The 15005-nt window shown below is 39.3% G+C and overlaps 1 long non-coding RNA gene across 1 annotated transcript; it reads right to left on the bottom strand.

Annotated features, from left to right (window-relative positions):
- Positions 1-13174: 13174 nt before the first annotated feature.
- LOC107479112 (uncharacterized) lies at positions 13175-13830 on the bottom strand. The gene is made up of 3 exons (XR_008006622.1): positions 13688-13830; positions 13477-13586; positions 13175-13218 (listed from the first exon to the last, which is right to left on the bottom strand). It is a non-coding gene; the product is annotated as an uncharacterized LOC107479112 (long non-coding RNA).
- Positions 13831-15005: the final 1175 nt, after the last annotated feature.

The raw sequence follows: 15005 nt of genomic DNA, 5'->3' as shown, positions 1-15005 counted from the left end.
TTTATAATGGTGAGGAGTGACCTCTCTGGATATAAGATAGTTATCTTATCTTATCTTATCTTATCTTTGAGTGAAGTCATCTTATCTTTAGGGGAACCGCCTTTATCTTTCTGGGATTTGGCTGCCTTTAGATTAGGCTGTGTTCCTTCATTTTGGGCCTGCTTTGGGCTCCTTTGACGATTTGGCCGAGCTCTTTGAGAAGAGGTCGGGCATTGGTCGAGCTCTTTGAGAAGAGGTCGGATAGTCTGACCTGAAGAGGTCGGTCGGCTTGTCACTAAACATCCTGGGTCGGACAGCTTGACCCAGGGTATGAACAGAAAATAAAAAAATACCACAATTACACCCCTCTTCGGGTGTTTCTTGTGGATGTCTACAGAGAGGTTTGCAACACGGAAAAAATACCACCAGCTCAACCACTCAAAGGCAAAAAAGGAGGAGGAAACCGGGCGGAATATTATGAATACCATCGGATCCGCGGGCACTCCACCAATGAGTGTTTTGACTTAAAAAATGTCATAGAAAAGCACGTACGAGAAGGAAAGCTAGATCGATACCTGGCCACCCATGATGATGAACAAAGGAAAAGAAGAAGAGCAGAAGATGTCGGACCAACCACGCGATCATCCCGGACGCTAGAAAGACATGTCCACATGATACACTGCGGATTCACCGGGGGAAAAATCTCCAAATCATCCCATAAAAGACATCTTAAAGTCGTATATCACGTCGCAGAAAAGAAGGAAGTACCCGACATCCCGACGATCACTTTTACCAAGGAAGATGCATCCGGCATCGCGTCAGGGCATGACGATCCCATGGTCATCACTATTATACTGGTAAACGCAAATCTTCACCGCACGTTGATAGACCAGGGGAGATCTGTCGATATCTTATTCAAAACCACTTTCGACAAACTCGGCTTGGAAGAAAAAGAACTCAGAGCATATCCGGACAGCCTGTTTGGGGTAGGAGATACCCCAGTTCAACCAATGGGATACATCTCGCTCCACACAACTTTTGGAAAAGGAAGTCAGTCAAGAGCAGTCAAAATAGATTACATCGTTGTCGACGTAAGCTCAGCCTACAATGCCCTAATAGGTCGGGCAACGTTAAATCAGCTCGACGCAATAGTCTCGACTCCGCATCTATGCATGAAGTTCCCAAATGCCGGTGGAATAGCCACAGTAAAGGCAGATCAAAAGATGGCGCGCTGCTGTTACAACGAAAGTCTAAACCTCAGAGGCAGAGGAGAAGAATTCCACGCAATCGATCTCGGTGGAGTTTGGAGGCGGGAGGAGCTCCGCCCACAACCTGAAGGAGAAATAGAGAAAATCCAGATCGGGAACACCCCGGACCAAACAACCAACATCGGCACACTCCTAAAAAGGGACACAAAAGAATCACTCATACAGTTCCTACGTAATAATGCCGACCTCTTTGCGTGAAAGGTCGCAGACATGCTAGGCATAGATCCCAAACTAATGTGCCACAAGCAAGCAGTGTACCCAGGATCTCGGCCGGTACAACAAAGGCGTAGAAAGCTAGACCAGAACGCTCTCAAGCGGTGGAAGAACAGGTACGAGCTCTAGTGGAGGCAGGCTTCATAAGAGAAGTCAAATACCCGCTATGGCTTGCTAATGTCGTTTTGGTAAAAAAGTCAAATGGGAAGTGGAGAATGTGCACCGACTATACCGATCTCAACAAAGCTTGCCCGAAACATCCTTATCCACTCCCAAACATCGACGCACTGGTAGATGCCTCCTCCAGATACAAATACCTCTCCTTTATGGACGCATACTCGGGATATAACCAAATCCCAATGTACCCACCTGACCAAGAAAAAACCTCTTTCTTAACCCCAAAGGCAAATTACTGCTACATTGTTATGCCCTTCGGTCTCAAAAACGTGGGAGCCACTTACCAAAGATTAATGAACAAAGTTTTTTCGGATCACATCGGAAAGATTATGGAAGTCTACGGAGATGACATGCTAGGGAAGACGCAAAACGAAGAGATGTTATTATCCGACCTAACACAAGTATTCAACACCATAAGACAACATGGCATGCGACTCAATCCCATGAAATGTACCTTCGCAGTAGAAGCTGGTAAATTCTTGGGTTTTATAATCACACAGAGAGGAATCGAGGCAAATCCAGACAAGTGCAGGGCCATACTCGATATGAAAAGTCCGACTTGTATCAAAGAGGTACAATAACTCAACGGGTGGTTGGCAGCCTTGTCCAGATTTCTGGCTAGATCAGCAATAAGATCTCTCCCCTTCTACGCCACTCTAAGGAAGGGAAAAGAGTTTGAATGGACAACTAAATGCGAGCAAGCCTTCCAAGACTTCAAAAAATTTCTGGGATGGCCACCTATATTAAGTCGGCCACGGGAAGGAGAACCACTCATCTTGTACCTCACAGTGGAAAATCAGGCAATAGTCTCAGCACTGGTCCGAGAAGAACAACAGTGGGCAACAACCCATATACATTATCAGTAAAGTGTTACAAGGGTCTGAGCAGAACTACCAGAAAATAGAAAAGTTCGCTTACGCTCTCATAATAACATCTCGACAACTTCGCCCATATTTCCAGTCTCACACCATTAAAGTTCGGACCAACCAGCCCATAAAAGAAATTTTACAAAAAACTGACTTGGCAGGCAGAATCTTGCAATGGGCAGTCGAGTTGTCTGAATTCGACCTTCAATCGAAGCTCGGACGGCCATCAAATCTCAATATCTGGCCGACTTTATTGTGGAATTTACGGACACACCGGAAATCCTCGCAGAATGGAATCTATATGTGGATGGCTCCTCAAATAAAATGAGAAGTGGTGCAGGCGTAATAATTGAAAGCGACCAGGGGACCCAAATCGAACTCTCCCTCAAATTCGGGTTCCCTGCCTCAAACAATCAAGCGGAATATGAGGCACTACTAGCTGGTTTGAAGCTGGCTAGGGAGGTTAGAGCTCAAAAACTTATCATCTTCAACGACTCACAGGTAGTCACTTCACAAATAACAGGAAGCTACCAAGCCAAAGATCCCACTATGAAAAAGTACTTGGACAAAACCAAGGAACAAGCTATCCGACCCGGGATGTTCTACAGGCAAAGCGACCGACCTCTTCAGGTCAGGATGACCCGACCTCTTCTCAAAGAGCTCGGCCAAGTCATAGGAAAGTCCAAACAAAGGGCCTAAATAGAAGAACACGTCCCAAATCCAAGGGCAGCCCAAGCCTGCAGAGATAAAGGCGGTTCCTTTGAAGATAAGATGACCTCACTTGAAGGTAAGATAAAGATAAGATAAGATAACTAACTTATCTTATCTAAGAAGGTCATTCTACACCATTATAAATAAACTGGAGCACCTAGGTATAACTCATACTTTGATTCTACTCAATACCTGCTTAATACCCTTGCTAACTTAAGCATCGGAGTCCCTTGCAGGTACCCCCACCCTCCGGGGACGAAGGATCAGCACCATCACCAAGTCGGACACACCAGCCCCGACCAGCATAGAAGATCATGTCCGAGATCGACCTACAGTTTCAGATAACCCTCGGAACAAAACCCATTTTGGCGCCTGAAATTTTTTACTCGCCTTAATTTCGACCCCTAAATTTATAGTTACCCAATTAAAACCCTCAAATATTGAATCGTGCCCCATGTTTGCCCTTGGCACTAGTTTCGTTAATGGAAATCTGATGTGGCACGTTATGTTGCCAGAGTATGTATCCACATGTCACCTAGGATGCCAGAGTGGATGTGTGATGAGTGAATGATGTGGCAAAATTTGAATGAACTCAATTTAACCCCTCCATAGATGATAAAACCCTAATTTCAGCCCTCTTTTCCAAATACAATCAAGACTATACTGGAGAAATTCTGAGTTCAAGAAGCCAAGTTGCAGGGAGTTCTGCACGATCACGTTCTCATGGGGCTTTTGTGAGGAGCCTTACTCGTGGGAGATTGGGGAATATTCCTGATTGGTGTGGTTGTGGAATGCATCCAATGCTTCAATGGTCTGGGAAGAATGTGAATCCTGAGAAGGAGCATTAGCCATTGTTGGAGTTGTAGAAGTGGCAACATCAGTTGCTGGAAAAGGGTCACCCGCTTAATGGTTCTTAAATCTTGCTCTTTCCATTTCTTGTTAAAGTTCTTTCCCAGGTGTCACACACAAAACCTATGGTGCACTCCAAGGATCAATTCACAGACTACTGGAATTAACTCCTGCCATAATATGCAACACAGTTAGCAATTACTATTATTGAGCCCTAATTAAACCCCTCAATATAAACACTTATGACTCTATCTGATCCATTAAATTTAAAATATGTCCCAACAAATCTGAGGTGTGGAGGTGGTAGACTAGAGTGTAAGATCTAAGGTGGGCTAGGCTACAGGTGAACATTTGGGTTGTGCTGCAGGCTTTGACTTGGGTTGGGCTGCAGGTTCAGAGGTGGGTTGGGCTGGATGATTTGAGGTGGGTTGGGTTTAAGGTTTATAGTGGGGATGAGTCGGAGATGCAGAGTTCAGCTGGTCTGGGGGTGCAGAGTTTTCTCCAAGGAATGTGATTGTATTTTGTTCAAGAAGTGTGTTTGGAATACATGAAGATGGACTTGAGGTGGTGTCAGATACAGGGGTTTTTGGATTGGGGGTCATAGGGACCAGTTGTGGAACCTCATCACCTTCATGTTCAGAATTTCCATGCTCAAGGTACACATGCACTACACTAAAAGCATACTGACTTCACTGACTTCACACACATAATAACATTTATCCACAACACCAAGAGATAAAATTGACATTCTCTTCTTGAGCAAGGAAAAAAAACCTAGCATCATTCACATGCAAAAAATTCCAATGCCCTAAATATAACCAGCACTTTGCTTCGGCAATAACAATGCAATACAAAAACCGAAACAAAAGCCAAGAACAGAGTATCAAGAAATTTGTTAAAAAAAAATTAAAACTTCACTTCCTAACCTGATCTTCATCATTTTTTTCCCCAGCAATGCTAGTTTTTCAGCAACCTCACCCAACAACCCAATACACAAACCAATGCTACTCTGATTCTCCTTTCTCACAGTCAAGCATGCGAGAAGAACAAAAACATGGAAAAGAAGAATAGAAGAAAAGGAAAAAGAAGAAGAAGGGTCAAGTTCATTGAGTGATCCAAATTTTTTAACCCAATGAAGCCCTTAAACGACGTCACATTGAGTGAAAACTGGAAAGGAACGTAAAACGATATCATTTTAGGGTTTTCTACGTGTCACATCAGATTTCCGTTAACAGAACTAGCGACAGGGACAAACGTGGGGCACGATTCAATATTTGAGGGTTTTAATTGGGTAACTATAAATTTGAGGGTCGAAATTGAGGCCAGTCAAAAATTTCACGGGCCAAATTGAGTATCAACTCAAAACTATTTTTTCAAGGTCCGAGCTATTGAAAGAGCTCGGCCTTTCTTCATGGAGCAGAATAATGAGCCTGCCTTCCCCTTATGCTGGCAAAAGAATATGGTAGTGTCTAGATATTTGTGGGACATGTTGGATGAGGTCGAGCAGGCCTTTGTGCATGTGTTGGAGGAGAATTGGGGGGAACCTCCCCATCTCGATACAAAGAAGTTTTTAGGGGACCCCTCACTTCTCCGAGCTGAATTGGGTAGTTTGCCAATTTCTGGCTTTTTCTCTTTGTTTTATTATTTTGTTTTGTCAATCCATCCCTTTCTCATTTGTATTTCTGGTTTTTTTCTGTGTTTTCAGAGATGGTAAAGACTAATGATTCCATGAAGGCCTTTAAGAAGGCAAGAAAAGCGACCGCGGCCTAGAACATCTTGGCCTGGGCTGCGGGGGAAGGTTCTTCTCAGGTTCCCCCTAAGAAGCCGACCTCGGGCGGTCCTGGGCTGAGGAAGGTTAGCCCTACTCCTCAGGTCTATTTGGTTGATCCTCCCCAATCAACTTCTGGTGCTACCTCTTCTCCTACTGCCGACCCTCCACTAAAAAGATAGAGAACTGTTGAACCCTTTGATTTGGATGCCCCCGACTTTGATGTTGTGGGGTTTGTTGAAAACCAAATTGCTCCCTATGGCTGACTTGCCATGTATGACGTGTCCATTCTTCGCCAGTTGGATTTTATTACCCGAAGTAGTGTGAAGATGGCACACATAGGTGCAGCCTTATTCTGAACTGCTCAGGACATTCCAGTTCACGCAACGAAGGCTTTTATGGAGGAGGCCAAGTTGGATATTGATAGGATTAAAGGTTTGAAGGATGAACTTGATGCAAAGGTGGCCAAGCTGGAGATAGATTTGGAAAATGAGAAGACTCGGGCTACTGCTGTTGTGGCTTTTGCATCTCTGGCTGAGGAGATGGCGTAAAAGTATAAGGAAAGCTATGCCCGTACTTATGGCGAGTTGCTGGAGGCCAGAGAGAGGTTGGAGTCTGCTCAAGCTTATTATACTGAGCTCCAGGGCCATTTCGTGGGCAGTGTGACTGCTGCCTATGGGAATTTGAAGGCTCAGGTTCGAGTTCTTGCTCCCGAGCTTGACCTGGCTCTCTTTAGTTTGGACAATACTATGGAGAATGGTAAGAATGTCCCTGGCCTAGATAAAGATGATGAAGATGTAGATCCTCCTCCTGCGCCATCAGCCAAAGCTTCTATTACCCCGACTTTTCCAACTCCTACAGCTGAGGTTGGCCATCCCGAGTCAGATCCTAATGCTCAGATCCTGAACCGGCCGGATGGAACCGTTGATGCTGTCCCGCTAGCGACTCGTCCTCCTTCACCTCGAGATGCCGCCACTTAGGATTCTTTGAATCCTTTGTAGTTTTTTATTTGTTTTTGTATCTTTATGGCCCGGCTTGTGGGTCTCTATTTTTTGTAACTTGGAATGGTTTGACTTCTCTTGACGTTTGGTTGCTTTTTCTAGCAACTTTAAAAAACAAATACTTTTGGGCTCTTAAGGTTTGCCTTCTGAGCTTTTTGTTGTAGTGTCTTTCTTGCTATGTTGTTTTGCAAATTTTGGCATTTCCAGGAATCTTTAGAGTGTTGGAGTTTTGCTGTCCGACCTCTTTTTAATTGCCTTCGTGTTTGTTTACTTCCTGCTTTAGTTAAAGTGACCTTTGAGGCGCTTTGTTCGACTATTCTTTTAGTATTCTCATAGAACACTTGTAAACTGATTTTGGTGAGGTCATGACTTTTTGAGTTAAGTTGTGTCCCTTAGCGCACGCCTTCCATTGGTCGCCTTCTTCTTGTCGATCCTTCTCGAGTTATTTCTAGTAATCTATTTTTAATCAGGGCCGGCCAGGCCTCTTGCTATGGATTACTTTTTATAACTTTGTCGCTTTGATTGGTTGGTCCAACTTCTTCATGTCGGTCCATCCTAAGTTATTTTTAGCAATCCATTTTTATGGATTACTTTTTATAACTTTTTTTGCTTTGGTCAATTGGTCAGACTTTCTTTATGTCGGTCCGTTCAAATTTATTTGTAGTAATCCATTTTTATGGGTTACTTTTTATAAATTTTTGTCGCTTTGGTCGATTGGTCTGACTTCTTCATATCGGTCCATTCGGAGTTATTTTTAGTAATCCATTTTTATGGGTTATTTTTTATAACTTTTTGTCGCTTTGATCGATTGGTCCGACTTCTTCATGTTGGTCCGTTCGAAGTTATTTTTAGTAATCCATTTTTATGGATTACTTTTTATAACTTTTTGTTGCCTTGGTCGATTGGTCCAACTTCTTCATGTCGGTCCGTTCGAAGTTATTTTTAGTAATCCATTTTTATGGGTTACCTTTTATAACTTTTTGTCGCTTTGGTCGATTGGTCCGACTTCTTCATGTCGGTCCGTTCGAAGTTATTTTTAGTAATCCATTTTTATGGGTTACTTTTTATAACTTTTTGTCGCTTTGGTCGATTGGTCCGACTTCTTCATGTCGGTCCGTTTGAAGTTATTTTTAGTAATCCATTTTTTCTCAGACCTCGTCAGGCCTCTTTCTATGGATTACTTTTTTATAACTTCTTGCATTAATCTATTTTTATAGCTTTTCCATCTTGCCGATTTTGTAGAAATCGGGCGATGAATTTGGTTTTCACCTTGCCGGCCTTTGTAAAAATTTGGACAATGAATTCAATTTTCATCGTGGTCGGGCGGTGAATTTGTTTTCACCTTGCCGATCTGTAGCTTCGTAATCAGGCGATGAATTTTTGTATTTCAAATTAATGCGTCTTAGTAGAGAGGCTTTATAGAGAATCTGGAAAGTTTTATTCAAATAGAAAAATAGACATACAGGCAAAAATATATACATAGGGGTGCTTACCCTTCTAAGTCAAGTAATTTTGCAGATCTTGGCTTGGTGCCTCATTAAAAAAACCTTTTCAGGAAAAAGAGTGCACCATGTCCTAAGATCTTTTATTACCTCCTAACTATAATACCTTCTTAGGTTGCAGGTGTGCCATGACCTTGGTAGCTCTCGCCACTCGAGTTCAGACACCCTGTAGTAGCCTTTTCCTAGTACCTCTATAACTCGGTAGGGTCCTTTCCAGTTAGCTACTAGCTTTCCTTCTGCTGGTCGACCTGTTCCGATGTCATTTTGGATTAGGATGAGGTTGTTGTTGGCAAAACTTCATTGTACTACCTTCCGATTGTATCTTGAGGCCATTCGACGTTTTAACGCCTCCTCCCTGATCCGAGCTCTTTCCTGGATTTCTGGGAGTAGATCGTGCTCTTCCCTTTGAAGTTGGGAGTTGGCCTCTTCACTGTAGAAGATCATTCTGGGGGATCCTTCTTCGACTTCCACTAGGACCATTGCCTCCATTCTGTAAGCCAGTCGGAAGGGTGATTCCCTCGTCTTGAAGTGTGGAGTTGTTTGATATACCCATAGGACTTGTGGGAGCTCTTCAGCCCAGGCTCCTTTTGCATCCCGTAGTCTCCGTTTTAACCCAGTTAGTATGACTTTATTGGCAGCTTCTGCTTGTCCATTAGCATGGGGGTGTTCTACGGATGTGAATTGGTGCTTTATCACAACTAGAAATTGGATAAATACAGACAGATTTATAGACAGATTTAGTCTTTATTACAGATGGATTTTTGGTTACCGACGAAATTACCAACGGATTTTGTCCCTCTGTAAACTTGTTTTCATACAAAATAAATATAAATTTAATACAAATTTTTATCTAATTTATATTCGAATATTTATAATATTTCAAAAATAAACAAATTCATCGTATTATCAAACTAAAAGAAAATTACTATAAACATGCAAGTCAAAATATAAACAAAATTTATTGATTATCAACTATAATTCCTAGTATATTGTTCAACCATGCTAAAACTATCAGCTATAGTCTTCAGTGTCATCTTCATCCTCATCATCATCATTGTCCTCATCCGTAAATGCAAATTACAGATATATGTTATCTTGTGGCTTCAATGTTGTAAATGCATCTACAGATATGAGAAACCAAAAACACTCACATCATCATCATCACAACCAATCTGATCATAAATGGCTCGCTTTTCTTCATCCCCAAGAATCGAGATAACATTTTGCAGTTGCTGAAATTTTACTTTAGCCTCCTGTAAATGATTAATTGGAACCATAAACATCAAATTTAATAGATGGTCAGAGGCCTAATTAGACAAAAACCTGTTTGATGCTATTGTTAAATGGAGTGTTCAAAGAGCTTCAATAGTATTTTGCTGAGAAGATACTAGATTTTCATGGATATTTCAAAAATTTTCAGAATATTAAAGGGTACAATGGAATCTCTGGATATCAACGTGGCTCCACCCTGCTTACTGTAAAACAGAAAACATTAGATAAATACCTCATCACCAGGGTTCTTGTCAGGATGTAGCCTCAATGCTAACTTGTAATAAGCCTTCTTTATTTCCTGTTGTGATGCTGTTTTCTCTACACCAAGTACCTAAGAGCAAAGAAGCAACAGGTCAGTGTCTAAAATATCAGTGCTCTCTGTGCATTGATACAAATCAAGAAATAGAAACAGGTAATGTCATATACTCATATCTCAAACAGTAGATGATCACCTAAGTCTTGATTAAAAACTCGCATCTGTAAGAAAAAAGCTATTTAAAACAGAAAAGCATTCAAGAAATATTTTATTTATTATTAATTATAAGTTTATAACTAGCATGCCAGAAAAGAAAATGTCCTTAACACCAAGGTTGACATAAAAAATCTTAACTCAATGTAGCAAAAGGAACAGTGAATCTATTTTTTTCAGATATGTAAATTAAAACACATGTTGCTTTGCTCAGATCTGGAAGAAATTAGAGTTTCATTTTGCTTGAAATGTTAAAAAACAAAGGTACTATAACCTATAAAGTCCACTTTAATTAAAAATAATTAATGGATTTAAGCCTACGAGCCCAGTCCAGAGAGACAGAAGCGATGGTCCCAAAAGCGTATAAAACAGTAAAATAATCATGAAAAACAAATTAAAAATTAAAAAGAGATCTAATTAAAATTTGATTTATGTATATTAAAATAAGGAGCTAACACTAATGAACTCATTGTCGATGCATATTTTAAGTATAAATAACAAAAGCTATTTAAAGATATAGATGCATGTTTTAAGTATAAATAAAGTAAAATAGTTTCATCACATCTAAGACATGGATAAATTACTATCGACACAACAAAGTATTTATTTCTTTTGTATAATTTTTACGAATTAAATTATTTTTATTTTTGTACTTTATATTTTATAAGAGGGAGTTGAGATGGCAATTGAACATATTTTTAATACATCATCAATTCAACTACTTGGTGAGCAAAACTGCAAACAAAGGAGCATGAACTATATATGCATAGTACTTGTATTAAATCATCATCATCAGACATATAGAGGGGCAAAAAATTAAATAGTATAACTAATACAAAATCAAGTTGTCTACTAGCTATTTAGTATTTAGAAGCAAACATAATAAGGATAACAAGAAATGAAAAGTGAAAAGTGAAAACTATACACAAAAACTGGCATGAAAAATTAGATCGCTTTCTCTAATCATTGCCAACTGAGACATTTGATATAAAAGTTTGTATATGAAAAAATATCTTAGCTGTAAAACTTAAATAATCAAAATTTAGCATAAGTACTGTCCTCTTTTTGGAATTTTTCAGCTATAAACTATCAATCAGACTAAACTAGAAGTTTAAATCCACAAGCATGGTAGACACTTTGATATCTCCATATACAAACAACAGGATGAAGAAATAAACAAGCCAAAATTTTCATCACAGATGTATTGATTAATTCATGTAAAGAACTCTAATAAATAGTTCATTACATAGTTGGTTACCGTGGTTAATATACATCTCTTAAATTACAAGCATAGCCAATCATTGTGTGACACCAACAATTAGGCACATCACTGCAGTTTAAACATTCTAAAACAGTTATATTTTCAGCTCTGGAACCATACATTTTTAGTGCAATTAATTTACCTAGAAAATATCCTGATGGTAAATGATGTATAGATATATATTAATTTTTATTATGAAAGAATAAGATCTACATTCCAAAATTAGTGGTACAGTATAATTTATTGTTAATTATTGTTCACACTTGACATATAGTAAGCAAAAAGCATGGAGAATTTGAACAGTAGTTAAAAGAGAGGTGTTTGTTGAGGATAGTGGGATATATAGTATATACTGCTAATCTGAATTTACCATACTACTATAATGGTGAGGTAATGAAGCATAAATTGTAGAGAATAATTTGATTGAATAGTTAAAATGAATATGTATATGTATGATTTTTTTTTTCAAAAAGATGGTTTGCATTATCACTGTTACTTAATTACCTAAGAGTCTGACATTGGCACTGCCCTGTATCAGTGTAAGTGCCAAGAGATTAGTTCCTATATACACCTATGGAAACCTTTTAAGCTAATCAATAATATATTTTAGCTTTGTTGAATATTGGCATTTTTTAATCAATTATGGAACTTTGGAAGACTAACTCTTATCCATTCATTTCTCCTATTTTGGTCTTTCTTACTTGCTTTGTCATTTTTATTACTTATGCAGTACAAGTATAAAAAATGATCCTAATGGATTTTTTCTTAATGAACTGAATTTCCTTTTGGAAGAGGATGATTCTTCTCTTTCATTTATTCAAGGAAAACGGTGTAAATTCCAAGAGAGTGGTTCTTGTATACACCTATCAAAACCTTTTAAGATAATTAATAGTTGGTGCATTATTTTCAATATTCTTTGGTACAATCAAATTGAATTTGCTTTTAAGATCACCTACTTATATTCAAAAGTTGAAATAGCTTATGAATGTTCCAGTTAAATTAGGGACTACTAGACTAGCAAAGTAATAACAATAGTAAATTACATCTCTGCATCCAGATAAGAGAAATTCATCTCTTAGGCAATAGGCACACATAATATATATATATACTGTCATCTACAAAAAGCATCATCGGCAACTCCACTAGCAAAGATACCTTCTCTGTTACATGAAAACAAAAAATCAAATATGACTCACCAAGGTTCTATTATTACACCACTTTATGTTCCAATATGACTCCAATCTAATTCCCTATATCTATATTAAAAATCCAACATGGGGACCATGCCTTTTAGATTCATTAACCCCAAATTCAATAACAAAAATCAAAATACTATACAAAATCAATACCCTATAAATGTGTCAAGTTTTATGATACCCTCCAAAAATCGAACCATTAACATTATACAGTGGCAATTCCACATCAACTATTAAGGCAGCAAAACTCACAAGGAACTAACAAAGACGTGCAGTTACTGCAAGGCTATGCTTTCCATTGGAGATTCGAACAAGATTCCAGAAAAACAAAAGGATATTACTGCACATATTATTGCACCTCTTCTTTGTAATACTATTTCAGATTCTTACTCTTTATGGCATAGGAGATTAGGTCACTTTGCATCTAAAATTAATTGGCCAATTCTCTGGTGCATTTAACTTTCATGCTGAAATTTGTCATTTTAATATATCAATTTGGAAAAAAGCTATCATTTTAATGGAAGAGTCTTATCCTAATCCCATTTGTGAGGAAGTTATTCTTACACCTGGAGAGGGATAATCTTGGATGATCACAAACTCAAGTAGCTAGTAATAAAATCAAACTATGATGTAATTCAATAAAACCTATCATGACAACAACAAAACCTTTCCCTCACTGGATATGGCTGGATGCATGAATCAAGCAAAGTTAAGTGATTAGCAGCATCATCCATCAACCCCAAAATAAATCAAATCAAATCAAAAAATAAAAAAGTTGAAAAAAGAAAAAAAGCTTATCATCGTAGAAGAAAATATACTCCATCAAGCAAACAATGCAAGAAATTAATATGAATAAAAAATAAAAAATAGTAACTATAACAATTAACAAAAGAATAAACAGAGAAATTAGGTTTGAAAAACTGAAAAACTGTGAAGAGTGGCACCTGAAGCAAATTTTGAAGATATGAATCACCACATTTACCAAACTTCAAGGCTGGTCAATCTTCAACTCCTTTGCACAAACATCAAAGCCAATACACGCAGCAACTACTACCTGAACAAGAACAAGAACAAGTTGTTTGGCTACTAAGAAAACGAGAGAGAGAGAGAGAGAGAGAGAAATGGAAATAAGAGGCAAAAGCACAGATTAAGCACCTTTGAGAATTAAAGGAAGCAGAGATTAAATCACAAAATCGGAAATAAAATCACAAAATCAGAAACAACGAGGGTGAGGAGCAGAGATTAAATCACAAAATCACAAACCGGCGAGGAGCAGAGAATCAGAAACAATGGACGGCGAGGAGGGGAGGAACCCTTCACGACGGCAACGCCACGAGCTCAACTCAGAACTTCGTCCAACGGCGAGAAAAGAAGGAACGATCCGAAAAGGGCCAAGTAGAGCTTCCCCAGATCACGTGGGCACCCACGGTCTGTCCCCGCCGGCGGCGACACCGCCTTCTACCGGAGGAGAAAGTTCGAGGGATGAGGGCTGATGGAAATGTTCGAGGGATGAGTGTGAATGGGTGGTGATAAAATTAGGGTTACCTCAATATTTCTGACGGAAAATTTAAATTACAGACGGATTTTCTGTCTGTAATAATTTAATAAAACGCGGAAAATCCGTCTTTAAATATTTTCCACGGAAAAAAATTAATTTTTCCGACGGAATTATCGACGGATTCTCTTTTCCATCTGTAATTTATGCTAATTCATTTTTTATTTTCTGACAAAAAATCCCTCTGAAATTCCCTCTGTATTTCCGTGGGATAAAATCCGTTGAAAATATCCATCTGTAATAACTAGTTTTCTAGTAGTGCATTTTCAAGTCGGCTACCAACTTCCTGAAACCCACATCTATGAATTGAGTGCCATTGTCTGTGGTGATGGAGTGAAGAACCCCAAATCTTGTGATAATGTGCCTGTATAAGAATTTCCGACCTTTTTGAGCAGTGGCATTAGCTAGGGGCTCTGTCTTAATCCATTTTGTGAAGTAATAAACCCCTACAATAAGGAACTTGACTTGTCCTGACCCTTGGGAAAAGGGTCCCAGGAGGTTGAGTTCCCATTTTGCGAATGGCCAAGGTGATCTTACGCTAATGAGCTCCTCTGGTGGGGCGATGTGGAAGATAGCATGTTTTTGGCATGGTGGGCACATCTTAACGAACTCGGTTGCTTCTTTCTGCAAGGTCGGCCAAAAGAACCCGGCTCAGAGTACTTTTTTGGAGAAAGCTCGTGCTCTAAGGTGATTGCCACACATGCCACTGTGTACTTCTTCCAAAACATCCTTCGTGGTAGAGGTCAGCAAACATTTTAACAGGGGTGTCGATATCCCTCTCTTATATAGGACGTTGTTTATGATGGTGTAGTATTGTGCTTCTCGTCTTAGCCTCTTTGCCTCCTTTTTATCTGTAGGGAGTGTCTCTAATTTGAGGTAGTTGATTATGGGGGTCATCCATCCATAATCCTGACCTGA

Source organism: Arachis duranensis, chromosome 3, assembly GCF_000817695.3.
Source record: "Arachis duranensis cultivar V14167 chromosome 3, aradu.V14167.gnm2.J7QH, whole genome shotgun sequence".
Lineage (NCBI taxonomy): Eukaryota > Viridiplantae > Streptophyta > Magnoliopsida > Fabales > Fabaceae > Arachis > Arachis duranensis.
Note: the sequence above shows the minus strand (reverse complement) of the source record. Positions and strands in the feature narration are given on the sequence as shown.